Source organism: Pyxicephalus adspersus, chromosome 4 (assembly GCF_032062135.1).
Source record: "Pyxicephalus adspersus chromosome 4, UCB_Pads_2.0, whole genome shotgun sequence".
NCBI lineage: Eukaryota > Metazoa > Chordata > Amphibia > Anura > Pyxicephalidae > Pyxicephalus > Pyxicephalus adspersus.
The window spans coordinates 141,793,551-141,813,190 of record NC_092861.1 but is presented as its reverse complement, the minus strand read 5'-3'; the positions used below and the strand labels follow the sequence as shown (position 1 = coordinate 141,813,190).

At 39.5% G+C, this 19,640-nt stretch overlaps 1 protein-coding gene across 1 annotated transcript in view; it reads right to left on the bottom strand.

The window, feature by feature from the left end:
- Positions 1–19,640, bottom strand: part of PPP2R5A (protein phosphatase 2 regulatory subunit B'alpha) — a 77,569-nt gene that overhangs the window by 56,882 nt on the left and 1,047 nt on the right. The window lies entirely within an intron of this gene.

Here is a 19,640-nt window from a genome sequence, read left to right as displayed (position 1 = left end):
ATTTTTTTGCAATTCTCTTTCTTTATTGCTCTCTAGTACTAAATAAAAGTATGTGGGGTTAACGAATTACCGAGCTGTAAAGTCATTCTCAGCATAACCTTGACCAGCCCTAGGCTGACTACTGAAAGAAAAATAATCCTTTCACAGCAGGGATTTTATGTGAATGTCAGGGCTGCTATAATTTGTTACACTGAAAATAAGAAATTTATCCTAATTATTGCAAGCACACAAGGTTTTCTCCTTCAACACTGAGTGTAACGCTAGACATAAAAGGCTGAATGTTGAGCGGAATTAAATCTAGGTTTAAGCCAAACTCTGGTCAGCTCTTTACAATAACTCTTTATTCATAGATACATTAATATTCTTCCCCCCTATTGTGTGCTAATTCCCCCACCTCCTAGATTGTAAGCTCTTCTGGGCAGGGTCCTCTCCTCCTCCTGTGTCACGGTCTGTATCTGTCTGTCATTTGCAACCCCTATATAATGTACAGCACTGCGTAATATGTTGGTGCTAAATAAATCCCGCTTAATAATATTAATTACAGCGGAACTAAACTTCGCTGTCGCTCAACGTCCTCAAGTTTTTCCTTTTTCTCTTCTTAGCTGCTTCTTCTTCAGCCATCTTGATTGGCTGGGCTAGGATGACATAACTTCCGCGCAGGAGTTTACTCACGGTACCCTGGCAACAAACACTGAGCTGCGCATGCGCAGTAAAGCAATTTTGACAACTCCTGCGAGCGATCAGGTTGACAAGAATTCTTACTGTAAACTGATATTACCTGGTCCCTTCCTGCAATGGAGCCCAGCATGATCACTAAGTTAATTTTAGTTTCGCTTTAAATGTATTCTCTCTAACGAAGGACTTTTAGGACTTCAGCCCTCTGCCATTAACTGTATAGAAGAAGTAGGAAATGGGAGAGGAAGAAGCAGCACAATGAGCAAATGAGCAAAAAGTTCATGTGCCAACATTAGGAGGAAGAGAGAAGGACAGAATGGAGCTCTTCAGTCTTTTTGTTTTACCGTCTAGTAAAAATTTCACATCAAAATACCAGACATATAGAAGTCCTTTAGCACTATTAAACCCCAAAAGTTGTTAATAAAAGCATAACAAATGTAACAGAGTATTGTGCAGAATATATAAAAAGGAAAAAAAAAAACATAAGTCCTAGACCAGGCAAACTTTTTCACTCAGGGGCCACAATAGGTTATAAATTTGGCAGAGGGGCCCGGCCAGGATCAGATGGATGGATGGTCACTGAACGTGACGTCATGATAGCATAACCCGGCCCACTCTCCCATCGCAGTTCTGAGCCTACGATGGGAGAGTGGGTGGGTGGTTCCGCCCACTTCCCCGAGCCCAGGATTTGTACAGGGGACATGGTCCACGGCTCTAGCCGGTGTGGCCCCACACCGAGGATCTTTTCACGCCAGAGACGTGGAGTGCGGATTTACCTCAGCGGAGCCAGATAAAAAAACCTAACGGGCTGTATATGGCCCTGGGGCCATAGTTTGCCCACCCCTGTGTTAGACACAAAGGGCTTTATTTATAAAACAGGTTATCAGACATTCCCTCAAATATTTTCTTGCTAGAATCCTTCAGGTTCATGTGTTTTAATAGCTTTAATTATTGATTTCCACCAGGGAATGTTTGAGGGAATGTCTGTTTTATAAGACACAGCGTAGGCCCAATTAGTTCCCCCTATTTTCATTGAAATGAATCGTCCTATACTTTGGTCCCAGCAGTAAAAGGCTTTTTAAACAAAAGGTAAGAACCTTTCCAAACACTGGCATTCTGTACTGTCAAATCCACCCAGAAATGACATTTCAGTAACACATACAATGCTAGAATAGTAATAGTTGTGGTTTACAAACAGCCATCAGAAACCCAAAGCCATCCATTCATGCATGACATGTCTTTTTTATGTGTTTGTCTTTACACTATGTTTCTATTTTATACTCCTGAAAACCAATCCCTTTGGTTAGCTTCCTATTGTTTACAGCATCTAAAGAAAGAAGTTCAGCAGTTTCTAACATCTCATGAAACTTTCAGGCAGAACCTCTGGGCTCCAGAAAAGGACACCAAACAATGAGATTTCATGCTATTCTGATCTGGTTTTACTAGACGCTAGAGATCTATCAGGTTGACTTTATTATATAGAGACGACAATAATCTGCATGAGATCATACAAATATCCCTCATCTGCAGCATGGACCACTAGTGCTTGTCATACATCCTAGCATGTATGTGTATAATACACCTCTTCCTTCTCTTTTTACCAAGCGGAAAGGATTGAGGGTTATATCAAGCAAAAATGTTTTCTTATGAGCAGAGTTGTGTTTTGAAAATTAGGAAAGCCATACAAGGCCCAATATGCACAATGATATATTATTAGGCCTCGAATGAAGAGAATGGCTGGGTCTTTTATGACCACTTTAGAAAAGTATGTATTTACTAGCAGGCAGAAAAAAAAAATGGTATACTAACTTCCATTGTAGGGTCTTACCACCCAATGCAACCAATTTTTCCAACTGGATTGCTAGATGTTTGATAGATAAATAAAGCTCTAATAGATAGATAAATTGTAAGCTCTTTGGGCAGGTTCCTCTCCACCTCCTGTGCCACTGTATCTGTCTGTCATTTGCAACCCCTATTTATTGTACAGCGTTGCATAATATGTTGGCGCCATATAAATCCTGTTTATTATTAATAATATTGATAAGAACAATGATGATAATACTAATAATGATACTAATCTCAGATCTTTAATTATGTCTTTCTGCACAGATACTAAAGTAGAAATAAACCCAGCAATACTTATCTGTCCCTGTTTGGACGAAAGGGGCTGCCATCTTCTTCCTTCCTGCAATCTTCATCCTTCTCGATTGGCTGAGGCAGTATGATGCAGCCAATGCAAAGAAGCATGGGACTACAAATCAGCAGGGTAACATGGCAGCTAACAGAGGTGTGTATGCGGAGCAGCGACTTTGTCAGCTCCTGTGTACTGCAAAAAAGGACATCACCTGTCCCTTTCACCAATAAAGTCTTGCCTGATTGCAATTTTTTTTTTTCTTTAAAGTGGAACCTACAAAGAAGTTTAAGCAGCCTATTTATTTTAAAAAGCTCAGGGTTAATGCAAGGATTTACCAGGTATAACCCAGGGGTGCCAGAACTGAACAGACATGGAATAGAGTGATGTCATTCTGAATAAAAAAATAGCAGTGCTTTTGAAGGAGTGAAGACATGTTACTGCATTGGGACCTGCCTGGTCACAATTATCTTGTTTTTACATTTGGTTAGGCTACATATACACGTGCAATAATTGTCGCTGGATCGTTTTATAATGGTTAACAAAAAAAGTGCACAACGACAGGCCAACAACGCAGATGAAAGAGGAATGTCGTTGGAAAAGAACGACCGTCTCTGCGGATCTGACTGGGTGACAATTGTTTGCTATCTATTGTGTGTACGGTCGGTATTGTGTGTACTACAATATTGGTGGATTATATTTGAACGATCGTTATCTTTACAGCATGTACAGAATTGTGCACTATAGGATTAACCAAAATAATTGTGCTTAATCGTTAATCGATCGTTTTCTAAAGATAATTTTTGCACCAGTGTACCTACCTATCCTTACACCTTAATTGGAACTGCAGCACATCAAGCGCATCACAATGGTGTAAATGAGCCATTAGACACCATGCAAAATAACAGGGCCCTTAATACCTAACAACACTGGTCTTGGTCCAAGGTTTATTGAAATAAATAAAAAAAAATCTACCAGTGAATAAAGCCGACTCAAATAAGCATTACAACAGACAGACAACAGACTTACATAGACAAAAACTACGACTCACATAAAAGTTACCGCAAAAGAGGAACAAACTTTTATCCCTGCTATGAAACATTTCAATGAATGTATACAGAATAATACAAGTATAGCTGGAAAAGAAGGTATTGATTTATAGTGAAATATTCCTCCAACTACTATGTTCCTGCATTCTATAGACACCCTAAGATCGGAAGAAGAAGCCACAATATAGAGACACATACACCCCACATAGTTTTACTGTATCAATACTATTGGAGATGAGAGCAAATATATATGAAAAATGATCCATTTTTTTTTTTTAATGAGCACAATGAAAGCTACACAGACTGTCAACTGCTTTGCTACAGCAATGAAACAGAAATTCTGTAAGTGACACAATGTAATTACACCACTATTTACACATTATATTGTACAAACAGAGGCTCGGTGCCTTACCAGAGAGGGAAATACCAGCACTAACATCAAACCATACCAATTCCTACCTGTGCCAACACTGCACACCGCTGAAACATCTCTGCCTCGTACATTTAACTCAAAGCTTCATTAAAGCAGAACAATGACCATGGAGGCTAATATATTATATAAAATTATGGAACAGGATTAGACAATTGTCTATTTGTACTAATGTGAAGGCGTGTTCTGCACCCGTTTCCAGACTTAACTTTTCTGTTGTCATTGTTACCAGCAGCAATTGGTATTTCAATAGAAATACTTGGGATAAGTTTATTTAGTTCACTTTCTCCAGCACTAAACAGCCCTTTCTATGTTTCACAAGTGAATATTTATTATTATTATTAATATTATAGCGCCAACATATTATGTAGCGCTGTACAAATAAGGGTTCCAAATGACAGAAAGGAGGAGGAGGAGGAGGAGAGGACCCTACTTTTTAGACAATGCCTAAAATGAAGAAATCTGGAGACCGTCCCTCTTGGATGATTTACCAGGAAACAGGGAAAACCTATGAGGAGGGAGGGACATGCTGTGCACACGCATTGCAAACAGTGATTAAGCTTTGGCATGCATATAAAATTTTGTACAGCTCTTGAAAAACCACTATACTGTTGCTGAACTGCATATAACGTTTCATCAGCTTGCAACATTTCCATGTCGGTCACCAGGCAGAACGGTTCTTGATATCCATAGGTGCACTTTTTTTTTATTCTTTTCCTAACAAGTCTTTCTTCACACCTATAAGGGCGCATTGTGTGGTAATGCATATCAGCCACACATGGGGTATGTTCCGACATTCATTCTGAATAACATCTAAATGCACATATACAGAAAAAACAAATGCACTTGCATTTTACTGCAACAAAACAGACATGATTGCACTGAGCTTTGTGGTTCATTGGTCAAAAAAAAAGTGCTGGGAGGGCCAAACAACTATCTTGCTAACTTCACACGTCTTGTTCTGTATGGAGTCCATGGGTCTATTTATGAAGAAGTGAATCTAACGCAATGGAGAAAATTTCAGGTCCATTATTATTATCTTGTATTTTTATAGGATGTTGGAGGTACCAGGAGTGCCTGGAGGTAACCCACACAAACACTGAAAGAACATACAAACTCCATGCAGATAGTGCCCTGGCTGAGATTCGAACCTGTGACCAAAGGCAAGAGAGCTAACGATTTAGAAAACTGCCCTGCAGATGTGTTTCAATGGCAGTAACTGATTGTTCACCGGTGAATGTTTCAGTCAATGTCAGGTTCACTGCTTTATTATTAGGACCCTATGGGTGGAGTTGTTCACCAGGGAATGTTTCCATCAATGTCAGGTTCAGTGCTTTATAAATAGGAGGCTATGGGTGGAGTTGTTCACCAGGGAATGTTTCAGTCAATGTCAGGTTCACTGCTTTATAAATAGGAGCCTATGGGAGGAGTTGTTCACCAGGGAATGTTTCCATCAATGTCAGGTTCACTGCTTTATAAATAGGAGCCTATGGGAGGAGTTGATCATTGTGTCAGAGGAGCAAAGCTGTGGCTTCTCGTGTCAGAACTTTCCCTCTAAAAACTAAGGGATCTGGTGACGAATGGAGGAATAACTAAGCCTATGTTTTTTGTATTAGTATTACTGAATGTAATATAAAAAGGAAGAAAAGAAAAAAAGAAAAAAGAAAAACATGAAATCGCTGTCATTTACAAAAAAAAAAAAAAAATATTACAAAGTTGGAGCTACAATTTACAAGGAGCATTTTTTTTTAACAATGGCAAATTGCCCAACACAATCAACAGTATAACACTTAACCTGCAAAGCTTTTGCTTTCAACGCTAGACCCAGAAGTGTAAAAAAAGAAAAAAAAAACAAATGTAAAAGAATCTGCTAATAAGAGAGTAATCATAGCAGATGGCTGAGCCACATCAAAACAAGCATCAAGAAAATAAACATGAAATTCCAGAGCTATCCTTTAATCCAGTAAGAAAAGTTCCCAAGACTGAATAAGGATATTGGACAGAGAGTTCAATTCACTGGTGTAAAGATTCTTGTTTGCTGTTACAACCATTTTCTTTTTACCACTGAGACTCATAAAGAACAGTCACAAAAATAAAGATTAGGTTAATGGCTTATATGTAAAAGCTCAGTGAATTTAGCCTAAAACATAAACTACTTTAATTGGCAGCAATAAAGAATATTTATTATTACAAATATTCTGCAACATTCAGCTGCACTATGCCAGCTATGTAATATTGTGGCAAAAGCCATTGCCTCATCACGTTGCATCATGTATAGCGGGTCGTGTATTTGAGGTTAGCCATGGCAACTTCTAGAGTAATGTTTCTCAACCAAAGTTCCATGAAAAGTTGCTGAGGGTTCCTTGAGCAATGTGCGCCTCTCAGGTCAGTTTAGGAGACACCAATAGACTTTTTGGGTGACATTCTTCCCAAAGGCCAGGAATGTACGAGACGTTCTTCCTACTGACCTCCAAACTAATAAACAGTGAGCTGTGGATATAGTAATTATAGCAGCGGTTCCCTGAAGACCTGAAAGATATTTCAAGGGTTCTCCCACGTTAATGTCCAGAAAGGTTGTCTAAAGTTGCAATGCTCTATTTTAAGCATTTGCAGAAACATGGATTGGTACACATGCCTGGTAAATGCCTCCAGACCAGGGCATTTGATTATATTTTCCACTTCCTGTGGCATTTGAAGTAAACACCTAAAAAGCCTGCCAGCCAATGAACATGAGCTAGGACCTGGAGAAAGACCAAGGGAATATGACAGTAGCAGCAATGAGGGAATTGGGGAATGTAGCCTGACATCTATTGTGCTTTCTATTTTTGATGTCACATGATCACATCTGATTGATCCCCCCCACTGGCTGAACATCAAGAGGAGAAGGAATTGATGTAGTGCAGTGTGCAAGCACATTTTTGTCCATGAGGCAGCTATTTTCCACACCACTTTGCTCCTATACATTGTTTCACAGACTCTTACAATTTCCCTTGTTCAATTTTGCATTTAGCTGAGCTTTAACCCAATTAAGTCCTCAAAGAAAAAACAGGTTAATTAGAGACTTCTACAGCTGGTTGCCATGGTGCAACGAAGAGATTTTTTGCATAAAATTTTGGCAGCTATAGAAAATCCCAGATGGTCACAAGGTAAAGTTATTTCTTAAAGAGAACCTATTACATGGGTATACCCTAGTTTTGGGACTTGGTTTTGTCCCACGGTTCTGTGGTTATTTCTCAAACTTTTTCTATGTATATTTGGTCATATGTATAAAAATATAAAAAAAACCTAAGGGGCAAAGGCAACGTATGATGATGTACCTTTTATCTGTTGTAGTTTATTTATGTTCATTTTCCTTTGTATGCAGGATGCTCTAATGCTACTCACGCTATGTTTATTGTGGCCTAATATATCATGTTTTTTTTTGTTTTTTTTAATTGATGGTACCGTATATCTTTACTGTGATTGTTGTCTTGCCTTCAAAAAAAAAAAAAAAAAAAAGAACCTATACTTTGCCTATATGTGAGCGTAAAAGGCGATGCAGACACAGGAAGCAGTCTGTATTTATGTCTCCCACATCCCCCAATGCGCTAACATGCAATAGGGCAACCTGAAGTTTTCTGAACAAGTTTTAACTATCTGAAAGTCAGAAGCTACACGAGGCTCAGCTAGAGTCTCTCTGCCCCATGTGACCGCTATTGAGCCTGGGGATTGGTCACTCACACCCAAAGCTGCAATATGGGGTACAGATGAAAGCTTTTGGGGGGCGCTGTACATAGCATCCTAAAAACATCACAGCAACCTACCTCAGTTTTCAACTTTGAGGCAAGCAGTGAGCTGACCCCATTGTGCGATACTTCCCCTACCTCCAAGATTGTAAGCTCTTTGGGGCAGGGTCCTCTCCTCCTCCTGTATCACTGTCTGTATTCGGCTGTCATTTGCAACCCCTATTTAATATAGAGCGCTGCATAATATGTTGGCGCTATATAAATCCTGTTTGATAATATTAATAAAAGTGCAAACATCAAATTCCTTGCTGGGTGAATATTATCTTGGAGGTGTATTAGTTCCTAGGCAGAATGCATTTGCACACATTGCCTTGGTCGTACCGATCTAATTCATTTTACATCATCACAGAAAATTACAAAGAAAAACTCCAACAGACACAGCAAAGTATCTGGATTCTAGCAATAGAGCATTACAGCAAACTCAACTAAACTTTCTGATTTTATATCTGCATATCTGCAGCATTTCCTAGACAGCATTAGCTGTTTCACTTATTGTCTGGAATGGCTCTCCAACTATTTTTAAACAGGTGTCACAAACATACTCTTGCTGCATTTGTGCAATGTACAAACAATAAAAGCTGATAAAATAATCATGATTTGGACACATTCTCCTCCATAAATATGCAAAGCATACAAGGTGTTCAGTCTGGACAGAAAGCGTAATGATTTATAAAACGTTAGCAGCTGGTGTGCTTATCAATTTAATATTCAAGGACTGAAAGAACATGCCAACTAACTGCTGTACAATGGGTGATACTTTACATGAGCCAAACAATTATATTACAATATTATATTTGATTCTAATAAGCCACTGGAAGCTGACCTGTCACCTGCCCATGTTAAAGTCTAGAATCTCATCCACCCATCACACCTTCCTATAGACCAATCAGGCCAGATGGGCTAGTAAAGTGTTGCAGAAGGAAAAAAGGAAAGGCCAGCTTTCTACATGTTTCTAATTGTGCCAATTATATAGAAAGTTTAAGGCAGGGGTGTCAAACTCAAATACACAGTGGGCCAAAATGAAAAATTCCACGCCAGAAGTCACACGCCAACCGGGATATTTATTGAAAAAATAACTACAATTGAGGAAGGTCGCTACTGAATGTCAACAGAGGATGGGGGGCTTGTGGGTCCTGATAGATGCGCCTGCAGAGCATTCTGGGATTTGTAGTATTAGCGGTGCATGCACTGTCTACCGGCAGGCCAGCTCTAGTAGACATTTGGTATTTTCTCCAGGGCAAAATATAATTACAGTGCGGGCCAGATTTGGCCCACGGGCCTGGGTGACACCCCTGCTTTAAGGGAAGTTAAAGCACTTTGGCAAAGTACTGTAGGTACAAAATTAACCTTTTTTTGGAAAACACCACACTGTGTTCTCCTCCTTTTACCTTTACAGCAGCTATTGGTCATTCATGGATCTGTCCAGGTGACAACTGTACATGTCGGATTCTCACTCGAGACAAGCGCAACCGTACGTATCAGGTGAGAATTATCGGACGTGTGTATATAGCCTAAGTTATATTATGTGTTAAGGCAGCTCTATAGCACTTTCAGAGAAGACATACGGTAGCACTCTTTGTATAGTGAATGTGAAGCTCTGCATATAAAAATAAAAAAAAAATACCTTGACATGGGGGAAGCCTGCATTGTTTTTTTTTTTTTTTGTCGTACTTTTTTAAATAACTTGCATGGATTACAACAATAAGGCTGCATATACACACGCTCAATAATTGTCATTGAATTGGTTAGTCATGGTTGTTATTAACTATACCAAATGTTCTAGGCCCACTTGGTTGTTACCCAATTCATTGATTGTTCTTATTGTTGTTTTTCCACAAGATTTTCCTGTATGTACTATTTACTTTTTGTACATGATTGTATGTCTGAACTTTTATGTTTATGTTTTTGTTTTCTCCTTTTTATAAATAAAAGTGTGGAAAAAATAATGGCCATTGGTAAGGATCTTTCACAATCCTTCCCAACAACAAAAGACTGAATGATGCGTGAACGAGCGCTGTACATATAGCATTATTCTGCTCTATAGAGCAAGGGAGAGGACGATGGAGTGGCACCCCGCTGTGCTCTCTCCCCTTTCCCTTCCATTACTATCATTCGTCGTTCATGAATCTGCCAGGACCGGTCCATGAACGACCAACGCTGTACACACGCAAGACATCAGTCCTAAAGGTGATTATCGGACGAGAATTATCTGACGTGTGTACATAAGCCTAATGCCACATAAACAAACTAAGCTTCAAAAGTCACCATATCAGACAAATCAATATAAAAACACAAGGTTTTTTTCATTGCAGAGGCCAAGCAGAATGTCAGATTTTACAATCTTCATTCTACAACGCATTATGTTTACCAGTACAGGTGCATCTTAACACATTGCATTTGAAGTGGTATAAGACTAACCTGCAATGTTCTATAAGCTGGAATACATCACATAAAAAAGCATCACCACGCTACCATCATCCCAAAGCAACATTTCTTTTTCCTACAGCTGTTACATACACAAAATAAAAAAAGTATTCCAGGCCCCATGTGTCAAACCTATTTATCTCTACTTGCATGTGCCTGAGCTAAATGAATCGTCACACTTTGCAAAAAGTTACGTATCTGCAGCGAGTAACGTGATAGGAACTATTGTAACAGATTTCCCCCTAAAGTCATTTCTTATCAAATAAAACCCACTTACATACATAGGATAAAAATCAAATTCATTTAATGCATTTCAACAAAAATCATGAATCTGTTCCACAACTTTGAGAAGAAAAGTCAGTATCTGAAGTATTAGGAACCAAGGTTGGATTTTTCACACACACCCAATGTTATTGAAGATTTAAAAGCAAACCTAAACAGTCATCAGGAGGTGGACAGTTTCTGGCAGAAGAGGCCAGAAAAGTTTTTGAAAGTTCTTACACTAAACAGAGGCAGCTTTTCAAAGATTTATAAAAGCTGCTCAAAACAATTTTCATAAATCTACTTACACTTAAAATTGTTCATATAAAAGCTTATCTGTAAGCAACTAAAATGAAAAATAATTATCACCCAAAGGAAAAACAAAAAACCTGCAATCTTTTTTTTTTAGAAGTCTTTATTTGGCATCATTATATATCAGTGAATCTCTGATGTTAAGTAGCAAACACAACAGCTTATTAAAACTTAGGGCCTGATTTATAAAAGCTCTCCAAGGCTGGAGAGAATACACTTTCAGAAGTGAAGCTGAGAGATCCAGAAAACATGGAAATCATTTTTAAAAATCATTTACTATTTGCTAGCAAATGTTTTAAATCCTGGACCAGATCTATTCCAGGTTTGCTGGATCACCCAGCTTCACTGATGAAAGTGTATTCTCTCCAGCTTTGCAGAGCTTTCATAAATCAGGGCCTTGGAATCCACTGTGCATTGTATGTATTTCAGTGCAGACATATCTCAGAGTGCCATCTTGGTAAACGGGTGAGACTGCTTTCTGAAGATTGTCTGGTAAAACTGCCATTCTCTTTGTTGGATTAAGCATTGGTGGTTCAGCTACTATTCCCTTTGGCAGCTCATTAACCTTAATAGTTTTTAAAAACTAAGGCCACTTTATTATTATTATTACACAGTATTTATACAGCACAAACATATCACCTAGCACTGTACATAATTTAGGGGTTGCAAATAACAGAGAGGTACAAACAGTGAGGAGGAGAGGACCCAGCCCTTCACTTACGATCGTTCCTCATCCATAGATCCACCAGGGCAGACAAAGAGCACTGTACACATGCCAGATTTTCAACCGATATCAGCCCTGGGGCGATTATCATATAAGAATCATTCGATGTGTGTACATAGTCTAAGAGGTGGGGGAGAAGCGCACATCACACACCAATTGTCTATAAACAGCAGAAGAGGAAGATTCTGATGCATATCAGAAAGTAAAGAAATTCATCTATTTACTTGCCAGTGCTAGTTGCAAGATCTTTGAAGCCTGAACTACAATAATGCATATTAAAAGAATTAGCAAACTTTTAGCAACAACGGACTCCAGCAGCCCCTATTTCACTTGTGCATGACCCATAAAAATCTGGCCACCTTTGCCCATCCAAAACCTATAGTGCCCATTGCCGATTCTATCAGTTTCCACCTTTATTTTCAAAGCAGGTTAACAGAAGATCAGGAATGAATAGGGAAACTTTAACTATTTTTGGTCAGTGGCTCAAACTCTCGCCTTACACCACTACATTTCCAGGTTTGCAGCTCAGCCCCGGGGTTTGAATGAACTGTTTGCATGGGATTCCTCTGGGTACTCCAGTTTCCTACGACAGTACTACTAAATATGAGACAGAATAACTATGGTAGGGACATTGTATTGTGAACTATATAACTAAATATTTTAATATTCCAGTATTTTATCCAGGATATATTTTAAAGCTGGGTGGAAAGAAGTTGCAGGTGGGTGGCAGCCCCTGTACTGTTACCCAACGTTTCAGTACCGGGCGATTAGTGAAAAGTACCGGGTGATGCACCAAACTAAACGGAACTGGGGAGAACACTGATATTCTAAAAACTGCAGGTGGAAAGGAAACAAAAGCAAAGGTCATGATGTCAAACTAGAAAGCTGTGAACGGGGCTAGGTGTGGCTTGCTGCAAAATGACAAGCTACAGGTTTGTCAATCAGCCACTATAGAACAATTGGCCTACACAAGGCATCAGTCTGGTTCTTTCAGTCTCTTCTGGTGTTGAAATATTCTTCTGAACCGGCCATGCTTGCACAGTAACTTCCTATAGACATAAAGGGAGCAATACTCCTACAAAGAAAACACTACAACTAAAGCCCTGTGCAAGACTAGGGGGACATTACTGTGCAAGCAATGCCAGCACAAGTGAAGAATTCTACATATCCAACATGGTGCTCTGTAAGCCGGAGCAAATATTGAAACATATCCTTATTGAAATGATATTTAAAGCTGACCTATATATCTAATATGCATCCATTGTTTATTAATGTGTATTTAGTGTATAGTGATCCATTGCTATTTAGAACATTTCTTCTAACCTACATTATTATGCAGAACTGTACATAATATTATGTCTTTCACTATGGGAGTTCTAGTCCACTTTAGGATACGATATCATCTGTACAAGTTACTCCTTCCCTTAGCACACCAACTATTTATACAATAGAGATGTACTGTTTTCACAATAGAAATGATTCCCTATGTTTTGTTTCCCTAATTCAAGTAACTGAGAGGGAAATTATTATCCATGTCAGTTCTTGGATTGTAAGCTCTTCGGGCCAGGGTCTTCTCCTGCTCTGTATCTGTCTGTCATTTGCAACACTATTTATTGTACAGCGCTACGTAATATGTTGGTGCTATATGAATACTGTTTATTAATAAAGTTAGATTTTTTGCTTAAGCTTCATTAGACAGAAGTTTATGAATCATTGGTAGTGCAGACATTGCTGATTACATGCGTGGCCCTATTAGACTGGAAGCTCTACTGGAGTCGGCTGGAAGGGATGTCCGTGTTATTCTTCTCTCTGCAGTTCCTGTCCTGTGCACAGATTGAAACGTGATTTTAGGAACTGTGACCTTTTAGTTTTAAAAAGGGATTGTATCGTGTGTAAACATTCCTGTGGCCCCAAACACAAACATCAGCACAAGTTGGCCCACACCTATTCTGGCACGAAGGAACACTTTTTATACTTTCCACTGAACATGGAAAACGTGCAGAAAATTCAATGTGTACATTCCTTGACTTTCATGCATCACGTCAATTTACCTGTTTGCTTTCATATTTGTATTATACTAAATATATATACAGTATGTAGATTCTTATTTTTAATACATGTATTAGATCAATTTGATAATTTGATGTAATCAAAATGTCTTCATGTGTTAAAAAAAAAAAAAAAAAAAAAAAACAATTCACACATGCAAATGCAAACACATAGGTGTGATTGGATACTCATTTTCTCCTTAATAACACATGGAACTAAAGCCTCTAGATGTTAGCAATGTAGGAAAGAAGGGATCTCTATGCAAAATGCATTTTCAATTACTTTACCAAGAGTTATGGTCAAAACACCTTTTCTAACTTGCATGCGTGAGAGCTTCTATGCATTCATGCTTTGCCAACACTTAAAACGTTTTGAATAGATAAATAATAAAGCCCAAAATATATCCACTACAGCAAAGGAGAACTTAAGAAGTCTCATTAAAAAGCTAAAGAACCTACACTTTCACCAAGAAGTCTGGAAACTATTAAATGCATTGTAATCAGAAAAAGGGTCAGTGTTCTCTCCGGACCCTTTTAGCCGGGCGCACCGCCCAGCACTTTTCAGTAACCACCCGGCTGCTTACGGGAGGTTAATGAACAGTAGGGTGGAACACTGAGGGTCATTTCAGACTTGGGGTTGACTGTAGCGATCTATCGCAGTCCCAAATGCACTCCCAACTGCTTCCATTCAACTAAACCGGAGTGCTTTGAAAGTTACTTGGCTGCAGTTTGCAGTGAATCTAGGTGCAGTTTTTCACAATGTGATTGCTTCCTCTCCCCTGGAGGAAGAACCGCACCTTTACCCCAACCACACAACAAAGTGTTTGTCAATCTCTGAGGCTGACAGATAAGCAGCTGCAGTTTTTAACCCCAGGTCCGAAAGGGGCCATTATCTTCTGTGATCACTTTTCAACATCACTGAACCTTCACAAACATTTGTACCCATTTTGTATGTTAAAAAACTGTAACTTACCTGCCCCAATGCTGGAGCTGAACTACTCCTATTGCATGGAGAACAACACAGCAGTGTAGTAAGAATATTTGTATAGTGGATAGAACATCTACAGATATTATAAACTATAAGGACAACTCCTTTTTAGACACTTTATTTTGGATACCAACAAAACAGAACAGCAAGGGGAAGAGTGCAGCCAAGGAAGCACATTTTTCCCGTTAAGGCTGGCCCTACATATTTGAATATTTCTCAAAAGGTAATCATATCAGAATCTCCAGTATGAGGAAGCATTATCCCATCCCATACACAATTTGACATTGTGTTACTCTCCCCATGTTTGCGTGGGATTCCCCCGGGTACTCTGGTTTCCTCCCACATTTCAAAAACATGCAGTTAGGTTATTTGGCTTCCCCCCAAAATTGACCTTAGACTGTATTAATGACATATGATTATGGTAGGGACATTAGATTGTTAGCCCCTTTGAGGAACAGTGACATGACTATGGACTGTAAAGCGCTGTGTAAGATGTCAGCGCTATATAAATACTGTGTAATAATAATAGTCAGATCTTTACGGCCAATTCCCGCCACATTCAGCAAAGTCAGCAAACAGAAAAAGTGGCGGCACTTATACCAGCTGTTTTATGCAAATAGCAAATCCAAAATGGAGTAAGCAATACTTTCTAAAAAACTAAACATTAAAGTAAATTTTTAGTCTTGAATAGAATAAAACAAATCCGCTACATATACTACTTAAATAGTTTTATCATAACCCCCTCAACTATAATTTACCTATCACCAAACCAGCAAAATGACAAAGTTGTACCGCCACCCATGAAAACCTTTCCAGCCAAGCCAGTGCATGAGCTCTGTAAACCAGAATAAGGCTTCATAGAAATAAACAAAAAGCATTAAGTCATGCATGAGCTCAAACACAAAGATTCTGTGCAATCTATTTAGCATTATTATTCTTTAAAAGGTGCAGTTACAATTTAAAGCCATCTATGGAGATAAAAGGACCATCTTCAAATATACACATTTACAGCTTGGCAACTATCTCATCTCTATGGGTCCAGTGGGCAATCCTGCTGATAAATATGAACAATCCCATGGGTTTCAAAACCCTATCCAATTGCTATTATACCTCTGCAGATAAGCCATGTATGTGTGTCTCCCCCTCTAGAGACAAACATGTACACTCCAGCTGGGCCATGTGTAAATGTTTATGGAGAAGTCTACAGACAATTTTTGCTTAAGGGAAGTTGAATTATATTTGCACATACAATCATTCTCATTTGTAGAGGTACATTTTTATTGCTTTAGAGGTAGATCTGATATATATATATTTCTTTTTTAAGTATTATGTATAAATGCAAATTGATATCTTTGTTATATGTTTTGGTATACCTTTTGTGCAAATATCCTGCAGTTTCCCATGCATTAATACTAATGTGTCCTTGAGATTGCAACTAAATAGGGTTAGCTGGGATTAGATATAATATGCTATAACCCAGTGTTAACCAGGGTTCCTCCAGAGGTTGCTAGGGGTTCCTTAAGCAATTTGTGCTTTTCAAGGGACACCAAAAATCTGTTTGGCTATCTGTAAGGGTGCCATTCTTCCCAATGGCCAGCAATGCAAGAAGCATTCTTCTTACTGACCACCATGCTAATATACATTGTGGATATATGAATTATAGCCAGGGTTCTCTGACCTGGAAGTTATTTTAAGGGTTCCATCGGATGTTATAAAGGTTGAGAAAGGCTGATGTATGTTGAAACCAAAACATTATTGAATCCTTCAATACATATACAACATATACTATGATTTATTTAGTTTTTATCCTGCAGGCTCTGCAAGGCTGTAAAGTTTGAAAAACACTGCTATAACCACAGGTAGGTGGGATATTCTATGCAACTTTAACCCCATATGTAGAAGATAAAAACTTTATGTGCATAACAGAGACGCTTTAATACAAAGGATAAAAGACAATTCTGGAAGAGAGACAACAACAAAAACCCATACAATTTCACAATATAGAACACTCGTTGTGTTTCTCTAGCTACCGCATTACCCATAAATGGCACCCTACTCCCTTCCCTTCATGACTGTCACTGAACCAAAGGAATATGGCCTGTAGGATGACAAAAGGTGCCTATGACATTATTAAATTGTTACATTATTATTATATTGCTCAATTAGGTAACAGTACGATCACAAGGCCAAGGCTCAAATTTTAGAGGAGCAAAGTAAAAAAAATATCCAATACATTTAACTATTTAACTATTTATCATATCATACCACGGGCAGCACGGTGGCTCAGGGGTTAGCACTCCGGCCTTTGCAGCGCTAGGTCCCAGGTTCGATCCCCAGCCAGGACATTATCTGCATGGAGTTTGCAGGTTCTCCCCGTGTCTGTGTGGGTTTCCTCCGGGTACTCCGGTTTCCTCCCACATCCCAAAAACATGCAGTTAGGTTAACTGGCTTCTCCCTAACAATTGACCTTAGACTATAATAATCACATATGACTATGGTAGGGACATTAGATTGTGAGCTCCTTTGAGGGACAGTTAGTGACACGACTATGGACTATGTACAGCGCTGCGTAATATGATGGCGCTATATAAATACTGTATAATAATAATAATAATAATAATAATAATATTTGCTTCCCTGCAAATAGTTATAAACTCACAACATAGACAACTGCAGTTACTACAACTAAAACGTCATTCAGTACCTGACTAGCAAGCCACAAAAAAAAAGAGGAACTGCTGCAGCATTTACAAGCATAATAGCACAAGTTTCATACAATACAAAAATAATTGTGTATACCGGCAGATAACACACCAATCCCCAGTGGCAGTAAAGTGCTGCGTCTCCTATTTGCACTTTCTCAGCAGCGCTTACAAAAACATCCTGTTCCAGCAATTAGCAGACATTTATCTCAGATCAAACAAGTAAAAAGAAATGTAACTCTGTAACATCACATGAAGGAAAACTGTGCAAAAGCAGAAATATTTTTTGATTTTTAGTTCGTCATTGGAAAACTTCAAAGTAGATTATTTCTGTGTGTGGATGGAGTATTTGTCCCCCATTCACCTTCCTTCTGCAGATCCAGCCTGTGTCCCCCATTCACCTTACCTACAGGACTTATATGACACTTAGTATCGTCCTCACCTTAGCCACAGGAGCTGTCAGTGCCAGGAATGTTTCCTCCATCCTACACCCCCGGAGTTTGTCTTTCCTATTACCCTGTGTAGCAGCGTGTACCCTCCTAATGTTTCCACATGCTATGAAAAGCGGGGAAGCATGCATCAAGATCCACTAGAATTGCATTTTTTATTTGGATTTTGTGCAGAGCTGCATTGCTTACAGCCGGGATAAAGACTGAAAAAAGTAAAAGTTGCTTACTTTATATCACACATAATAAAACACCAGCGTTCATGAATACACAAGGGGTCTATTTGCAAACCCTTCGTTTTTTCAAAGTTACCCCCAGAACAAAAATGCCCGACGACTCCTCACCTACTGCCCAAAAGGATAAGTCCAAAGGGGCATTTACTATGTAGCTTCCAGCCACCACTACATAATGGAGCATATGGGTACTTAAATGGGTGGTTGTTACCTGCCCCCCTTCATTATCAATAGGTTAGCCAAGGTGGGGATGCAGCCTGTGGTGTCTTCCTGGCAGAAGTAAATACCAGTCATTAAGAAGCGATTATTGCAACATCAATGTCAAATGGTAATTGCCCCCTCACATTACCCCACGGTTGACCCTTAAATGGCTATATAATTCAATGCAAAAGGAAATCCTCCCTTGCCCCTAACAGGTGTCCCCACTGGACATTTCCCCAGCCACTTCCTGTTCCTGTGACTACTCTAAACATATTTTCCATCTGTACCAAAGACTGTAGTCACCACGACAAATAGAATACACGGAATTAAAAATTGTCCCCAACTGGATAAAAAACCTGGCATTGCTGATATTTTTCTGAAATTGCCTGGCTATTAGGTTTTACTATCTGTAAATCATTGTGCAGAACAAGGTTAGGGAGAAGTCCCTAAGGGACCCCTACAGAGCCCATTCAGAGTCTGGTCCAACCCCCCAAAAACCTACCATTCTAGTGACCCCTGCAGCTCCTTTCCTGCGTTATAGGCAGCCCAAAACTATCCAATGTTGTCAGAGCCTGGAGCTGCCATGGCGGTGTTATCCCCAAAATATCGTCACATGCTCCCTATACTCAATTCTGTCATAATTGTAACAAGAGGAGCACAGGGGGTGACTAGAGGAGGGGGAGGGGGGTATCAGAAGGTCTGGGATGTAGAAAGGGGGGTATTAGAGGCCCAGGGGTGTCTTGTTATATTACTCTGAATCTAGCAAGTCTGGGGTATAGAAATTGGGGGGTATCAGAGGGTGGGGATGCCTTGTTACCCCCATCTGAACCCAGCTTCCCGGGAATGCAGAGCAGCCAGTATATAGCATGCAGCGAGTAATTCTATATTAATAGGGGGGTCAGTAATGGAAACCTCCATGGTTCTCATAACCCGGAATGTGAGGATTCTGAATGTGCTGCCAAACATGGAGTGACAGTGAGGAGCTGCGCGGGGCCAGCAGATAAAATAATAAAATATTTCACTAATGAAACCAAGGGTTCCCTGTATATACCCTACAGGTGGTAAGAGCCATTTATACCCCCTCCAGGTACTGCCCAGCACTGAGAGCCCCTCATACCCCCTCCCTGCCACTGGGATCACTTCATACCCCCTCCAGGTGTTGCCTGGCACCGAGAGCCCCTCATACCCCCTCCCTGGCACTAAGAGCCCCTCATACCCCCTCCCTGGCACT